Raw genomic sequence first — 18274 nt, 5'->3', positions numbered from 1 at the left:
TGTCCTCTATTCTTTTCATTCTTTTATCTTTATTCTGCTCTGCAGTAGTTATTTCCACTATTTTATCTTCCAGGTCACCTATCTGTTCTTCTGCCTCAGTTATTCTGCTATTGAGTCCTTTTACACAATTTTTAATTTCATTTATTGTGTTGTTCATGATTGTTTGTTTGCTGTTTAGTTCTTCTAGGTCCTTGTTAAACTTTTCTTGTATTTTCTCCATTCTATTTCCAAGATTTTGGATCTCGTTTTTTTTTTTTTGTGGTACACGGGCCTCTCACTGTTGTGGCCTCTCCCATTACAGAGCACAGGCTCCGGACACGCAGGCTCAGCAGTCATGGCTCACAGGCCTAGCCACTCCATGGCATGTGGGATCTTCCCGGACCGGGACATGAACCCGTGTCCACTGCATCGGCAGGTGGACTCTCAACCACTGCGCCACCAGGGCAACCCTGGATCATCTTTACTATCACTTCTCTGAATTCTTTTTCAGATAAACTGCCTATTTCCTCTTCGTTTGTTTGGTCTGGTGGGTTTTTACCTTGCTCCTTCATCTGCTCCGTATTTCTCTGCCTTCTCATTATGCTTAAGTTACTGTGTTTGTGGTCTTATTTTCACTGGCTGCAGGTTCACAGTTCCTGTTGTTTTTGGTGTCTGCCCCCAGAGGGTACAGTTGGTTAAGTGGTTTGTGTAGGCTTCATGGTGGAGGGGACTGGTGTCTGTGTTCTTGTGGATGAGGTTGGATCATGTGTTTCTGGTGGGCAGGGCTGTGTCCAGTGGTGTTTTTTGGTATGTCTGTGAACTTATTATGATTTTAGGCAGCCTCTCTGCTAAGGGGTGGGGTTGTGTTCCTGTCTTGCTAGTTGTTTGGCAGGGGGTGTCCAGCACTGGCGTTTGCTGGTCGTTGACTTGAGCTGGGTCTTAGCGTTGAGACGGAGATCTCTGGGAGAGCTCTCGCCCATTGATATTACGTGGAGCCAGGAGTTCTCTCGTAGTCCAGAGTCCTGAACTTGGCTCTTCCACCTCAGAGGCTCAGGCCTGACATCTGGCTGGAGCACCAAGACCTCTTCTCTTTTGGCACTGGACTCTGTGTGGACCACCCCATCCTCATCACAGAGGTATGCTTTCACATAGGTAGAGGCGGAAGGGATGAATCACACGCTGGTGGAGAGGTGGAGGACTAGGAGATAAACCTTCTTGGTAGCATTCTCAGCATATCGAGGAAAAGAAAGGGACTTTTGCATTAAAACAACAGCAACGATGAAAACTCTGTGCTTACAGGGTGCTAAAGGGGGTTTGATAGTACAAGACACCTGAAATTGTAATTAGGATTCTTGATATTTCAAAGACTTGTATTCCTTTCTAAAAATCCAACTTTTAAAAAAGAAATGTAGAAACACAAGAAATTATAGAACCTTTTTATATGCACCTAAATGAATTTTCATGTTTTTACTTTATTTTAAAGATGCACACACATTTAAACACTTCAGACACTACCCTCTGTCTTCCTCCTCTGGGCAGCAATTATGTTGGTTGCCAACCACGTGGCCATCCATTTTCCTTACTAACAGAATCCCAATTTTGTCTAGGCGGCAAATAAGACCCAGCCCCAGGGGAAGAGGACAAATTGGCCTAATAAATCAGAGTCATTCATCACTTTTTGCCAGTGGTCAAGTGATGGGCATAAGATGTTCATTCACCACATTCTTTCAGCAAATATTTGTTAGGTACTTACTCTGTGCCAAAGAATGTACACAGCAGTGGGCAACATCATCAAAATTCCAGTCTCCATGTAGTTCACATTCTAATGAAAGGAGAAAGGCAACAGAGAAGTAAATTTCATAGTGCATCAGGTGATAGTAAATGCTATGAAAACAAGTCATGAGAGAGGAAAAGAAGTACTAAGTAAGTGGGAAGGGAGGCAGAGGCAAAACTTGAAGTATGTGATGCAGCAGCTATGAGGATAGCTGAGAAAGAGAATTTCAGGAGAAGTAAATAGCCAGTGTAAGAGCTCAGAGGCAAGAACATGCCTGGTGTGTGTTAGGAATTAGGAGCGTTGGAAAACCAGAATGGGTAAGAGGGTGAGTAGATGAAATAAGGATGAAGAAATGATAGATGCTAGATTTCATAGAGATCTTGGCTATTTCTCTGAGTGAGATGGAAATCCATTTGGAAAATTTTGGTAGAGAAGTAATATGGCTTGATTTGAATTCTTAAGGTTCGCTTTGTGGAGATGGGAATAGATTTAGGAGGCAAAGTAAAGATAGGTGGAAGAATATAAATTATGAGGCAATTCCAATTATCTGTTTTTAAGAGGAAAGTAACTTGGACCACGTAGTAGTAGAGGGGTAAAAAATATTCATAAAGTACAGCCAACATTATTTGTATATAGATTAGAGGTGTGAAAGAGAAGTCAGGAATGATTCTAAAGTCTTCAATTTGATCAACTAGAACTAATTTGTTGGTTTTTACTCAGATGGTGAAGTTTGGAAGGATAGTAATAACAGGTTTCAGTTGGGTTATATTTAATTGGAGATACTGGAAATGCCCACTAGACATCAATAAAGAGACATTGCAGAGGGCATCAGACGTAGAAGTCTCAATTTCAGACAAAAGTTACTGGCTACATATAAATTTAGGAGTCATTAATGTATAGATGATATAAAAGGTAAGACTGAATGGGCTCACCAAAGGGATGAGTGTTAACACTGTCAAGAAGTAGTACAAGCACTGAGCACTGAAGCGCTCCAAAATTACTATATCGGAAGGATAAGGAGCCAGAAAGAAATTGAGAAGCAACCAATAAAGGAGAATATGATGTCCACAAAGAAAGAAATTATTTTAAAAACATAATGACCAACTCTACCAAGTGCTGTTGAAAGCTGACATAAAATGATACCTAGTAATTATTGGATAATGTATCAAATCAACACACAATATACCTAAAACTTACATGATATTATATGTCAATTATATCTTAAAAATTAGAAATTTTTAAAAATTAAAAATAATTTAAAAATTTATTCAACCATATCTCAGTGTGTAGAGATGGGCAAAAGGAGACAAAGATATTAAGTGTGTGGGCTAAGCATTGTATAAATAGATGCTTTTATATAATCCTCATAACAACATTCACTGTAATAATTTGAGCAACTTAGTGAAATTAACCCACTGCTATGAAAATTGCAGGCATTTAAAAAGTAGCCATTAAGAAATGAACTGAAAAAAAGCAATTTGTGGAGAGATGTAGATAATAGGAGAAAAACAGGACTCTGGAATAAGCTGGAGGTTTGGAGTAGGAGGCCAGACAAGTCGTGCTGCTAAACAAGTCTTTGTCACCTCTGCGTCTCGGTGGACAAAGCATTCCCTTCCCATGGGCAATTTGTTTTCATTTTTTAAACTTTATGTAGATGCAGAATAAGTTATGAAGAGAGTTTATTAACTCTTTTATATTAGAGGGGTAGCATTTGCTGTATCTCTTTTTTAAAACAGATATTCTACAAAAACAAAAATATAATTAGATAATCATATTTTATATTTATAATATTTTATTCTAGCCTAATACGAGGTCACATTGCAGACTTTTCTTATAATACAATGCTCAAATGGACTTCGCATATACTTTTATTAGTGTACTGTTTTGAAGGTGGTATTAATCTTTAGAAGGAAGTTCAAAATATAAACACAAGTCCCCCCTGATTATTGCACTTGAATAACGAACACACTGCAGGCATTATAACCCAACTGAACTGATTACATAAACCAATAATATCATAACCCAACTGAACTGACTACAAAGAGGCACTGATAAATGAGCTGTTTTAATAAGCATTTATTTATGAATATGTTATCAGAGTTTCTTCCATTAAAGCAAAATAATTAGGAGGCTGAATCAGATGAAGATGACAGGGCTGCCAAGCAACATCTTTAGAAGAGAACACGAGAGTATTTGGAGAAAAGTGAGGCAATGTTCTTAAATGAACTCAAATTCCTTTTCAAATTATTCTGCTGCTCAAAGAAAGACTCTTATTTAATAAAAACTCTTTGCCATAAACATCAGTCACAGTCTCATTCCTTATATGCAAAAAGGCAATGAACAGGAGCTATTTCTACTTAGGCATTAAGCACTTTTTGTCTTTAAGTAGAGGCTGTAAAGTGGAGAGGGTCATTTTGTTATAAGCACCCAAGTGAAAACTGTTATGTGATTACTATTTGTTAATGAATCATTTTAGAAGCTAAGCCGAAGACTGGAAAGGAAAATCCATAAAACCACTCCAAGTTCTCAGATCTTTGAGGTCACCAGGACTCTGAGCCTCAAAGCTGTATTATGACTGTGCACATGCGTATTTCCCTGTCATGCCCAGGTGCCATGATGACAGACACTGTGCAGATACACAGATGACACTTCAATCTCGCCATGGTCTCTAGTTATCCTTCATCTATTTTCCTCTTCTAACCCATGATCCAGAACTCAGGTCAACATGCTTTCCATCTCCTGGGTGTTTTTGCAATTAGGATAAAGATGTTAATATCTGATCAGCATTCTGTTAGAAAATAATTATTTTAACTACTTTCAAATAAGTGAAAAAGTTATCCAGGTTTTTATGTATACAGTTTAATATTTTGATGCACCACATGTTTATAATAAAATTGAATCTACCTAAAAGACAGACATTTCAGTCTACATTAATTTACTATAAAATTATATATATATATATATATATATGTATTCAAAAGATACCAGTCTAAACCCTTTCCACACTCTGCTTAAAGATAGAAATTTACTCATGTTCAAAGATTTCATATGTAATTATGGCCACAGGAGTCACAAATCTTGAAACTTCTTATCTCATGACTCATTTCATTTAGAATCAATGTATCCTCTAAATTAAATTTGTCTTCTGATAGTGCAATTAACCAACAGGATATACGTGGACTTAATCTATTTCATTGCTTTCATGTTAAGATTAAAATCAAAATGTTTTTAAATTCAGACCTTATTTTATCTGTACTTTTCAACGTGTACCACATGATCAACTCCTCAGTTGATGCCATTAAACATGTATGAATCTCAATCTGACTTTCTGATTCTGCATATTTAAAAGTGAACAATAGAACTGAAATTGATAATGATATTGAACTTTCATAATGAATAAGACTAGGTTTTAATATCAAATTTGAGACTTTTCCAACAACTGATATAACTGAAAAGTTACAGAATTTGAGTAAGTTGTTGCAAAGAAATTGACTCATCAGTGAAAAGGGAGGCTTCAACGAGACGCAGGTAGGGAACAGTTACTTCTTGATATTCCAGTGAGTTGGAATTCCTCAATAAACTGGCTGTAATTATATGAGCTGTAAAGACACAATGAGACTTTAGATTCTCAGAAGTTTTCTTAATATCATAGCCTATTGGAATCTTGGTTTAAATTATATTAAGCAAATTAAGAGAGCAAAGAAAGGCCCCAAATCCTTAGAAAGAAATACATGAAACAAAATGTCCATTTGTGTCACATTTCTAATGATTATCCAATTTTTGTATGTATATGTGTAGGACAAATACAGTATACAGTTCTTTCACTATGTCTTTAAAGGTGAACAGGATTTCTTTGCTACACAGCAAAAACCTAAGCATATTTCTGTTTCATGTTGAGTCTTAGAATAGGAATCTCTTTGGAGACTGGCTGTCTGAAATTCTCTCTTGCATGACCATTCAGGCTTAACCGTAATCCAGCTAAAGCTGGGTCACTGATTGACACTAGGCACTGGGGCAGACAGATGAATTTCTCTGGTTCAAAGTTTAATGGAACAGATCTTTTGATCTCTGATTCTGTAAGGAAGCTGAAGTTCATTTTTTTTGCCCAAGTTTCTTTGGTGTTAGTACACTGTCACATACAGATCTCATTCTCATGATTAGAATGTAAGGTAGTGAGGTCAACATTGCTAAACTAATACAGAGATTTATATTCAAGCTTCATGGCAGGTTAACTTGATCATTATTATTTCCAAGGGTGCTTAGTGTATCTAATTCAAATGTGGCATAAGCTCTTTTAAGATCTCAGTTTAGGCATAATGTCTTATATGAATATAAACTACGTAAGAATCCTGTAATTCAGCATTTGCTCTCCTATTTCTAAAATGGCCACAAAATTATTTTAATGTGACTATCAAAGCCTCAAAAATTTAAGAAAAAAGGAATTCAACTATTCCTTACTTTCTTGTAGTCCAGTCTTTTTCTCCCTACATCAGCTTCTAAGACACCAAGCAATATCTGAATCAGTGGAGGAAGAGAAAATATAGCAAGCCACATCCCCTACAGTAGAGCTCATTTTTAATTTCTAGTCTAGTCTCATGGATGCAACTACAAGACCCTTAAAACCTAACTGAAGTTGCTCTAATTTTGCATGTTTACCGAAGTCTTTTCTTGATTAGCCTAGAATAATGGGTGGGCACACACACACTCACATATCCATGCAGATACACAGATTTTTAGGTCCTTCCCAAGAAAACAGATTGTTTTGCTTTTTACAATAATCCAAGGTCCCCTCCCGTTCAAAGTGATGTGAAGTGGAAGACTTGCAAGGTGAAAAAAAAGTACAAACAGCCAGTTTTTTTTTTTTTTAACTGCATTTACTTCTATGTAGAATATTTTGATAAAGATCTCTCCTCCCAGGTCTTTGCCAGCAAATTGAGAGACAAGGTACATTTGGGCACTTTTTCCAAATTTAAATCATATTCAAATAAGACAATTTCTAACAGAAAAAAATGAACAAAATTGGCATAAAAATACAGTATAAAATTTCAAAACACCAGTTTCTCTCTAAGCATCATCTATTAGATTCCTTTCCTTAAAACATGTAGTAATTTTAAACCAAATGGGATCATGTATTTGTTCTAACAGAGCTTTTGGAAGAGTGCAAACTGCTAAGGCCAATAAAGCTGAGATTTTAAACTTTTTGCATTTCAATTGCATAATCAAAACCTGATGATAGCACATCACACACTCCAAGAACGCCATGGGCACTGCACAGCAAATGAAAATTAGTTCTAAAAGCCTTTTCATTCTCTGTGGCAGAGGACGCTCCTCTCCTGGCTGTATATGAAAGAGGATCAGACACAAAATGGAAAAAAAAATATTATGCCTGTGAGTGAAAGCAAAACCCAAAGAAAACGGAGAGCTTTGGGGGTTGAACTAGAAGAGTGAGCAGCTGTAATTAGCTCCAATGCTGTATGAGAATAAAAAACAAAACCACTTTAAAAAATATAAACAGGCAGAATGCCAGCTGAGATAGTGCCTAGTGCTATAGCAAACCTTGGTAAATAGTGAGCAATATGAAAGTAAATAGAGCTTGCAGACAAAAGTTTGACATCAATTCCTTTGGCTACATTTTTCATAAATTACCATCTGTAATAAAAGTCATTCTGCCGTATTGCTTTTTAGGTAAGACAACATTTAATACCAAAGGTTGTTTTAAATAAAGGCAGAATATCATCACATATCCTCCACTAAACAGACACAGAAGGCAATTTTAATTACCTTCTGTCTGGGGAAGTGTGAAATTTCCTGTGTTTATAGATATATTCATTTTAAGAAGGTAATGCAAGGTTAATCAACGTAGTGAAAGGGCCTTCTCTCCAGCACTCAGCATTGATTTCTGTCCTGCTTGAAACATGGTTTCCTTATTCATGATTTCCTTATTCATTCATATTCCTTATTAAGCAAACTGACCTTGCAAAAAGTGTTAAATTAAATCAGAACTTGCCTATGCATTTCTTATTTGTGCATGCTGAAGGCCATGACTTTGAATTGTTATTATATATATATATTTTTTGCGGTATGCGGGCCTCTCACTGTTGTGGCCTCTCCCGTTGCGGAGCAACAGGCTCCGGACGCGCAGGCTCAGCAGCCATGGCTCACGGGCCCAGCCACTCCGCGACATGTGGGATCCTCCGGACCGGGGCACGAACCCGTGTCCCCTGCATCGGCAGGCGGACTCTCAACCACTGCGCCACCAGGGAAGCCCTTGAATTATTATTAACCATGAATTATTGTAGAAGCTTTCATATTTGTTCATTCCACTGAGTTTAGATGAAAATACGCTCAAGCCATGTCAGTAGGAGGCACATGTGTGTTGTGTTAATATGGTCCTTAATACATTTAAGGCAACCAATTCCTTAAAATAAAATAACTTGATCTTCTTCCTGATCTGTTTAAGACAGACATAGAGAAAAAGATATCTTGGGACTGGCACTCTATTTCCTTGTATTTCCTCAGTTTTATCTTTCTACCCACAGCTTCTACAAAATCTTTAAATTTTGCAGAAAGGGCTAATTCTTCTGTATAAACGACATGAATAGAGTCAGACATTCTAAGGAGTGTGCTCTATAAGAAAGGGCAAGGCCAAGAAGTGACTCCATTCTCCAATGGCATTTTGCAGTTTTTCAATAATTCTTGAAATAAGCCTGTGGCCATGCTTGAGTCTGATGCAAAGATGGAACACTGGTAAATAAGAGAAGAAAAAGCATCCCCGGGGCTTCCCTGGAGGCACAGTGATTAAGAATCCGCCTGCCAATGCAGGGGACATGGTTTCGAGCCCTGGTCCAGGAAGATCCCGCATGCTGCGGAGCAGCTAAGCCCGTGCTGTACAACTACTGAGCCTGCGCCCTAGAGCCTGCGAGCCACAACTACTGAGCCCATGTGCCTAGAGCCCGTGCTCTGCAACAAGTGAAGCCACCACAGTGAGAAGACTGTGCACTGCAACGAAGAGTAGGCCCCGCTCGCCACAACTAGAGAAAGCCCGCGCACAGCAATGAAGACCCAACGCAGCCATTCTTTCCTATTTTTCTTCTTTAACTCATCACCACTTGATATACATTTGTTTCCCTGTTAGAATATAAGAAGCATGAAAGAATTTGTTTTGTCCACTGCTACATCCCCAATCCCTAAAGCTCATTGGAGGTGCTCCACAAATATGTTGTGAATGATTGAATGGAGAGAAACCAAAACTGATAACCTGTCAGGCCTGAATTATGCATGTACTCCCCCTTATTCTTCACTTTCTGAAACCTGCACCTTTAGAATCCTACAGGCACCTCATAACCGTACGTTAGAATGGCTGGCTGCCAGTCCTTACTTTGTCTATCTTTCTGTTGTACCTTAGAAAACTACCAACTCTTCTTTTTAAGACTTTTTTAGATTCAGTAATACTCTATCTCTTTTAGTCCTTTTAATTTTTTGAAAACTCATTCCCTTGTCCTATACTGGATTCTTTACGGGATTAATTGTGGGCATGCCCTAATCATAGCCTTTGCTATATGACTCTTCTCATCTCGTATGGAGTCCATAAGAAGCCTGCCCACCCTCTTAGCTTCAACTTTCATAGCTGTACTGATGACTACAAATATTTTCCTTCAGCAATGTTGTAGCTCTAAAATTTCTTTCCTTATAAGAAACAATATGGTGGGAATTTCCATTTGTATTGCCCTTTCCAGTTCTCTCTCCAGACCTGTGTATTTTTATTCACGGAGTCATTACTTTTCTTTGTATTGTTCCTAAAACCAACAGTATCTAATTACTCTCCATATTTTATTCATTTTATACAAATAGATCTAACTAAAAATCCCTTGCCCCCATTCCCCTTATCTTGAGATGTGGTGCCTAGACACTTAACAGCATCTTTACGGCCTTCTTGCTTCACCGCTCTCCTCTGCAATCTTTCTAGAACTATTACGGCACTGCTTCAATCATACAACTCCCTCGCTTATTGCGAAGGACTTGTGATATCGATGGTTATTAGAGTCTACATTCCTGGCACAGGTTTCAATGCCCATTACAAACAGGGTCCCAACCTCCCTTAACAGTTTTTCTCATAACTGTCTTCCATGAATTTGTCATCTGTAGCCTACCAAGTCAGCTCAATTGTGTTTTCCTATTTACATGTTTACTAATACTCCTCTGTGGAAAAGTTTCCCACTCATTTACATCTATTCAAATCTTACTCATTCTTCAAGAGGCAGTTCAAATATAATTGCCTTCATGACCTCCATTAAAAGTCTCTGGACTAACAGAGCTGGAAATACTCTGCTTTCTGAGTGCCTTAGCATGATTTTATTACTCACTGAAAGTCTGTAATTTACTATTTGGAATGTGCTCCATCCTTTCCTGAGTGTCTGCTTTCTTTCTTCTACTAGATTAAAATTCCTTGAGAGCAGATCCTGCATTCCTGACGTGTTTATTTCACTCAGTGCCTTGCACATAGTAGGTACATGTTCAATTAATATAAAATATTTTTATTAAGTTGAAATAAAAAGTCTATTTTCATGTTTAATTTGATGATAGATTATAATTGAGTTATTCACTTAGTATTTAGGCATCAAAAATGAGTTGCATACCTTTACATAGGAAACCAAGACTCCAACCTCTAAGACAATCAATCCAGAGGAAAAAAATTACATAACTTCTTATTCTTTTGTCATATGCATCATCATATGATTCCCATTCCACTTCTTTGCTCTTTGGCAATTTTTAAAAGTCAGATTTCTGAGCAGTTGCTCAAGAAGTTATATCTAGGGCTTTCAATTTTGTAACATTCCAGATGGAACTGAACTATTATTAACTTCTAGGATTTTTAAAATTATTCATATACTTAATTTTTTTCTAAATTAATTGCTTTTCAAATTTCCTGGTATAATTTAGTGACATTTACCATATACAAGGAATATCATCCCCTATAAATCATCTCTGCTGGGGCAAATGTACCCAGTATGAATGGAAGCATCTAGGAGCAAGGCAGATGATCTACAGAAGGTGATGCCTTCAAGTCCTATCCTAATCCCAAGCAGGAACTTAAATAATGACCCAGGCAGAAAAACTGGATTTCATTTATCTTTTCCAGCTGTCAAGGCTGAATTTTCAACATGTTTAGCTCAGTCAAATTCTCCTCCACTAGCATTAGAAATCTAAAAGCTGTAGTTTCCTTCATATAAATAGGAGGTCTCTTGCTATGCACCTTCTCTCATCAAAATATCACCTACAAGGAAAGAAAGGTCATAGAGGGCTTCTGTGGTGACGCAGTGGTTGACAGTCCACCTGCCGATGCAGGGGACGCGGGTTCATGCCCCGGTCCGGGAAGATGCCACGTGCCGCGGAGCGGCTGGGCCCGTGAGCCGTGGCTGCTGAGCCTGCGCATCCGGAGCCTGTGCTCCGCAACGGGAGAGGCCACAACAGTGAGAGGCCCGCGTACCGCAAAAAAAATAAAAATTAAAATTAAAAAAAATGGTCATAGAATTTTATTTACATGTAACTTTGAGCAAACAAGTGCCTTCTACAAGATGATAGATTATTGATTTTTGGAAGAGGAGTTAATATATTTTACAAAGTTTTAGTGCATATAATATACAGAAAAATTAGAAAAATTTTTAATGTTATTATACAAACATGTTACTCTCTAAATGTAATATGCAAAATTGTACTAATATTCTAGATTGCATATGAAAATTAAACATTTGACAAAAATCTCCAATAATTTCAAGATCCAGTAAACAAGCATTTAATTAGCTCTTACTATTCACCCCTCCATTTACTCCCTGTCTTATGCCCACCTCTCCCTTCGTGTTAGTGGCTGCATTACAAGTTGGCACTGTCACAGGTATTCCTTTGTGTCTGGCAATGGTCTGACTTCACATTCTCTTTTATTTCACTTCAAAACATTTGTTTGTGTTTCTTTCATCCATCAGATGACAGATATCTCAAGAACTGCAACTGCGTCTTATTTGTCTTTGAACTTCAACACCTAGAAATATTAGAATATGGTTAGTGTCAAGTAGAAGACTGCTAAATTGAACCGAGTAAGTTTTAGAGGGAAAGGGAGCAATCCTGTCCCAGAACTTCCCAAGAATCTGTATTCTACAGTTTGCTCCTGACTTCTTAAGCAAATCCTTGATTCAGCAATTCCACTTCTTCTGCCAGCCCCAGATCCTTACTCTGCTTCCGCCATTATCCATTAAGTTAACAGCATCACCGAATGCCATTGTTAATGGCACAGAGAAAGGTTGGGGCTTATCACCTGTTTTCCCTTAAAGGCTCTAATTATCTATATCCACTTTTACCTTAGAATAAAAATAAACCTTCCATTATTACCAAACCTAGGGTATCAAGGTCTTTCCCAGATTTTTCAACAATATTGGCCCATATCAAACATGATATATAGGCACAAAGAAATCCCATGATTTGAAGAAAAAAATGAGATTATTTTATTTAAAATCCATTGTGTACTCTGCTCTGTGCTACACATATCATCTATAATGTGGTGAAACCAGAGCCAATACACCACATAAGAATCTATAATTATGTAAGGAGCTGTAATTATGTTTCAGCAATGGGACTTCAGAATGTAAACAGGCTTTCTACATAAAACTTATACTTTAAAAAGAATATTTCATAATGTTAAAACAGTTAATTCAGCAGGCAGATGTCACAACTCTAAATTTGTATAAATTTAATCACATGGGCTAAAAATAAATGAAGCAAAAGATGGACAGAGACTGTATTAATACATCTACATATGTACTTAGAAATTTTAACATATGTCTCTTAGGCTGATAGAACACACCACATGTACACACACACAAAAACAGAAAAATATGGATTTGAACAGCACAAGTAAAAAAAATCAATAATAAAACCAATAATAAAATAACTTTAAAAAGTTCAAATATTTGGTAATTAAGTAACATTTCTAAATAACCCAAAATGAAAATTAGAAAATATTTTTAACTTTAATAGTAATGAAAATAAAATACATTAAAAGATTTGGAATATAGATAAAATACTGCTTAGAACAAAATTTAAAATAATAGAAAAATATAACAGAAAAAATCAGCAAAGCCAAAAGTTGGTGTTTTAAAATGATTAATACAATTGATAAACTCCTACTAATACCAATTATGAAAAAGGAGAGAGTACTCACTGTCAACAATGGAAATAAAAGGGACACAATACAAATCCTATAGAAATTTAAAAGATAACAGAAGTTTATTGCAAACAAATTCAGGCCAATAGGTGTGAAAAATATAAAATGTACAAATTTCTCAAAAACACAAATTTTAAAACTAACGTAAGAAAAAATATATTTTTTCAATATATTTGTAATTAGAAATCTTCTCATGAAAATCTCCTTCCAAAAAGATATCAACATGTTTTATCAAATCAAACCCTCCTCCCATACCAAAACATGACATGGATTTTGTAATAGAAAATTACATGCCAAACTCTTCCATGATTGTAGAAGCAAAAATCCTGTCCAAGATTATAGTAAACTGAATCTGTCAGAATGGAAAGCACTGATGCTGTGAGACACAGTAGCGTTTATTTTATGAATGGAAATTTGGTTTAATATTTGAAAATCAATCAATGCAATTAACTATATTAACAGGAAAAAAAAGAAAAATAATATTATCACAACAGATGAAGAAAAAAGTATCTGGCAAAATTCAAAATTGATTCATAAAATTGTTGTTGTTGTTTTGCAGTACAGTAATATAATAGAACTTCCTAATTCTGATAATGGGTATCCTCTTCCCCTCAAAAAAGCAAAAATTATTGCCATAGCCATAGCAGTCACTGCAGGCCTTGGGTGGATTGTTATTATTAATATTATTTTGTAACATCTTTGTTGGAGTATAATTGTTTACATTGTTGTGTTAGTTACTGCTGTATAACGGAGTGAATCAGCTATACGTATACATATATCCTCATATCTCCTCGCTCTTCATCTCCCTCCCACACTCCCTATCCCACCCGTCTAGGTGGTCACAAAGCACCGAGCTGATCTCCCTGTGCTATGCGGCTGCTTCCCACTAGCTAGCTATTTTACGTTTGGTAATGTATGTATGTCCATGCCACTCTCTCACTTCATCCCAGCTTACCCTTCCCGCCCCGCCTGTCCTCAAGTCCATTCTCTAGTAGGTCTGCGTCTTTATTCCTGTCCTGTCTCCAGGTTCATCGGAACCATTTTGTTTTCTTAGATTCCATATATATGTGTTAGCATACGGTACTTGTTTTTCTCTTTCTGACTTACTTCACTCTGTAGGACAGACTCTAGATCCATCCACCTCGCTACAAATAACTCAATTTTGTTTCTTTTTATGGCTGAATAATATTCCACAGTAATATATATGTGCCACATCTTCTTTATCCATTCATCTGTCGATGGACATTTAGGTTGCTTCCATGTCTTGGCTATTATAAATAGTGCTGCAATGAACGTTGTGGTACCTGACTCTTTTTGAATTATGGTTTTCTCAGGGTATATGCCCAGTAGTGGGCTTGCTGGGTCGTATGGTAGTTCTATTTTTAGTTTTTTAAGGAACCTGCATACTGTTCTCCATAGTGGCGATATCAGTTTACTTACCCACCAACAGTGCAAGACTGTTCCCTTTTCTCCACACCCTCTGCAGCATTTATTGTTTGTAGATTTTTTGATGATAGCTATACTGACTGGAGTGAGGTAATACCTCATTGTAGTTTTGATTTGCATTTCTCTAATGATTAGTGATGTTGAGCATCCTTTCATGTGTTTGTGGGCAATCTGTATATCTTCTTTGGAAAAAAGTCTATTTAGGTCTTCTGCCCATTTTTGGATTGGGTTGTTTGTTTTCTTGTTATTGAGCTGCATGAGTTGCTTGTATATTTTGGAGAGTCAGTTGCTTCATTTGCAAATATTTTCTCCCATTCTGAGAGTTGTCTTTTCAGCTTGTTTATGGCTTCCTTTGTTGTGCAAAAGCTTTTAAGTTTAATTAGGTCCCATTTGTTTATTTTTGTTCTTATTTCCATTTCTCTAGGAGGTGGGTCAAAACAGATCTTGCTGTGATTTATGTCATACAGGGTTCTACCTATGTTTTCCTCTAAGAGTTTGATAGTGTCTGGCCTTACATTTAGGTCTTTAATCCATTTTGAGTTTATTTTTGTGTATGGTGTTAGGGAGTGTTCTAATTTCATTCTTTTAAATGTAGCTGTCCAGTTATCACAACACCACTTATTGAAGAAGCTGTCTTTTCTCCATTGTATATTCTTGCCTCCTTTATCAAAGATAAGGTGACCATATGTGTGTGGGTTTATCTCTGGGCTTTCTATCCTGTTCCATTGATCTATATTTCTGTTTTTGTGCCAGTACTGTACTGTCTTGATTACTGTAGCTTTGTAGTATAGTCTGAAGTCAGGGAGCCTGATTCCTCCAGCTCCGTTTTTCTTTCTTAAGATTGATTTGGCTATTATGGGTCTTTTGTGTTTCCAGGCAAATTGTGAAGTTTTTTGTTCTAGTTCTGTGAAAAATGCCACTGGTAGTGTGATAGGGATTGCATTGAATCTGTAGATTGCTTTGGGTAGTAGAGTCATTTTCACAATGTTGATTCTTCCAATCCAAGAACATGGTACATCCCTCCATCTGATTGTATCATCTTTAATTTCTTTCATGAGTGTCATAGTTTTCTGCATACAGGTCTTTTGTCTCCTTAGGTAGGTTTATTCCTAGGTATTTTATACTTTTTGTTGCAATGGTATATGGGAGTGTTTCCTTAATTTCTGTTTCAGATTTTTCATCATTAGTGTATAGGAATGCAAGAGATTTCTGTGCATTAATTTTTGTATCCTGCTACTTTACCAAATTCATTGATTAGCTCTAGTAGTTTTCTGGTAGCATCTTTAGGATTCTCTATGTATACTATCATGTCATCTGCAAACAGTGACAGCTTTACTTCTTCTTTTCCAATTTGGATTCCTTTTATTTCTTTTTCTTCTCTTATTGCTGTTGCTAAAAATTCCAAAACTATGTTGAATAATAGTGGTGAGTGGATAACCTTATCTTGTTCCTGATATTAGTGGAAATGGTTTCAGTTTGTTACAATTGAGAATGATGTTAGCTGTGGGTTTGTCATATACAACCTTTATTATGTTGAGGTCAGTTCTCTCTATGCCTATTTTCTGGAGGGTTTTTATCATAAATGGGTGTTGAATTTTATTGAAAGCTTTTTGTGCATTTATTGAGATGATCATATGGATTTTATCAGTTAGTTTTTTAATATGGTATATCACACTGATTTAGGTATATTGAAGAATCCTTGCATTCCTGGGATAGACCCCAATTGATCATGGTGTATGATCCTTTTAATATGCTGCTGGATTCTGTTTGCTAGTATTTTGTTGAGGATTTTCGCATCTCGGTTCATCAGTGATATTGGCCAGCAGTTTTCTTTTTTTGTGACATCTTTGCCTTGTTTTGGTATCAGGGTGATGGTGGCCTTGTAGAATGAGTTTGGGAGTGTTCCTCCTCTGCTATATTTTGGAAGAGTTTGGGAAGGATAGGTGTTAGCTCTTCTCTAAATGTTTCATAGAATTTGCCTGTAAAGCCATCTTATCCTGGGCTTTTGTTTGTTGGAAGATTTTAAAGCACAGTTTCAATTTAAGTGCTTGTGGTAGTTCTGTTTATATTTTCTATTTCTTCCTGGTTCAGTCTTGGAAGGTTGTGCTTTTCTAAGAATTTGTCCATTTCTTGCAGCTGTCCATTTTATTGGCCTGTAGTTGCTCATGATCCTTTGTATTTCTGCAGTGTTAGTTGTTACTTTTCCTTTTTCATTTCTAATTCTGTTGACTTGAGTCTTCCTTTTTCTCTTGATGAGTCTGGCTAATGGTTTATCAATATTTTTTATCTTCTCAAAGAACCAGCTTTTAGTTTTATTGATCTTTACTATCGTTTTCTTCATTTCTTTTTATTTCTGATCTGATCTTTATGAGGTCTTCTGCTAAATTTGGGGGGCTTTTGTTCTTCTTTCTCTAATTGCTCTATGTGTAATGTTAGGTTGTTTATATGAGATTTTTCTTATTTCTTGAGGTAGGACTGTATTGCTATAAATTTCCCTCTTAGAACTGCTTTTGCTGCATCCCATATGTTTTGGGTTGTCATGTTTTCATTGTCATTTTGTTTCTAGGTATCTTTTGATTTCCTCTTTGATTTCTTCAGTGATCTCTTCGTTATTTAGTAGTGTATTGTTTAGCATCCATGTGTTTGCATTTTTTACAGTTTTTTCCCTGTAATTGATATCTAGTCTCATAGCGTTGTGGCTGGAAAAGATACTTGATACGATTTCAGTTTTCTTAAATTTACCAAGGCTTGATTTGTGACCCAACATATGATCTATCCTGGAGAATATCCCATGAGCACTTGAGAAGAAAGTGTATTATCTTGTTTTTGGATGGAATGTCCTATAAATATCAGTTAGGTTCATCGTGTTTAATGTGTCATTTAAAGCTTGTATTTACTTACTTATTTCATTTTGATTGATCTGTCCATTGGTTAAAGTGGGGTGTTAAAGTCCCCTACTATTATTGTGTTTCTGTCGATTTCCCCTTTTATGGCTATTAGCGTTTGCCTTATGTACTGAGGTGCTCCTATGTTGGGTGCATAAATATTTATAATTGTTATATCTTCCTCTTGGATTGATCCCTTGATCATTATGTAGTGTCCTTCTTTGTCTCTTGTAATAGTCTTTATTTTAAAGTCCATTTTCTCTGAGAATTGCTACTCCAGCTTTCTTTTGATTTCCATTTGCATGGAATATCTTTTTCCATCCCCTCACTTTCAGTCTGTATGTGTCCCTTGGTCTGAAGAGGGTCTCTTGTAGACAGCATATACATGGTCTTGTTTTTGTATCCATTCAGCCAGTCTATGTCTTTTGGTTGGAGCATTTAATCCATCTACATTTAAGGTAGTCATTGATATGTACTTTCTTAATTGTTTTGGTTTTCTTAATTGTTTTGGGTTTGTTATTGTAGGTCTTTTCCTTCTCTTGTGTTTCCTACCTAGAGAAGTTCCTTTAGCATTTGTTGTAAAGCTGGTTTTATGGTTCTGAATTCCCTTAGCTCTTGCTTGTCTTTAAAGGTTTTAACTTTTCCATCAAATCTAAATGAGATCTTCGCTGGGTAATCTTGGTTGTAGGTTTTTTCCTTTCATCACTTGAAATGTGTCCTGCCACTCTCTTCTGGCTTGCAGAGTTTCTGCTGAAGGATCAGCTGTTAACCTTATGGGGATTCCCTTGTGTGTTATTTGTTGCTTTTCCCTTGCTGCTTTAATATTTTTTCTTTGTATTTAATTTTTGATAGTTTGATTAATATGTGTCTTGGCATGTTTCTCCTTGGATTTATCCTGTATGGGACTCGCTGCGTTTCCTGGACTTGATTGACTATTTCCTTTCCCATATTAGGGAAGTTTCAACTATAATCTCT

General features: G+C 36.5%; 1 long non-coding RNA gene across 1 annotated transcript in view; it reads right to left on the bottom strand.

Moving 5' to 3' along the window:
• Positions 1-11235: 11235 nt before the first annotated feature.
• LOC113625491 (uncharacterized) overlaps positions 11236-18274 on the bottom strand; it is a 102093-nt gene continuing 95054 nt past the window's right edge. Inside the window, exon 3 of the long non-coding RNA XR_003434697.1 lies at positions 11236-11789. This is a non-coding gene — a long non-coding RNA (uncharacterized LOC113625491). The remainder of the gene's footprint in view (positions 11790-18274) is intronic.

This window comes from Aethalodelphis obliquidens, unplaced genomic scaffold, assembly GCF_003676395.1.
Source record: "Aethalodelphis obliquidens isolate GAN/ISIS:26980383/991018 unplaced genomic scaffold, ASM367639v1 scaffold15, whole genome shotgun sequence".
Lineage (NCBI taxonomy): Eukaryota > Metazoa > Chordata > Mammalia > Artiodactyla > Delphinidae > Aethalodelphis > Aethalodelphis obliquidens.
Note: the sequence above shows the minus strand (reverse complement) of the source record. Positions and strands in the feature narration are given on the sequence as shown.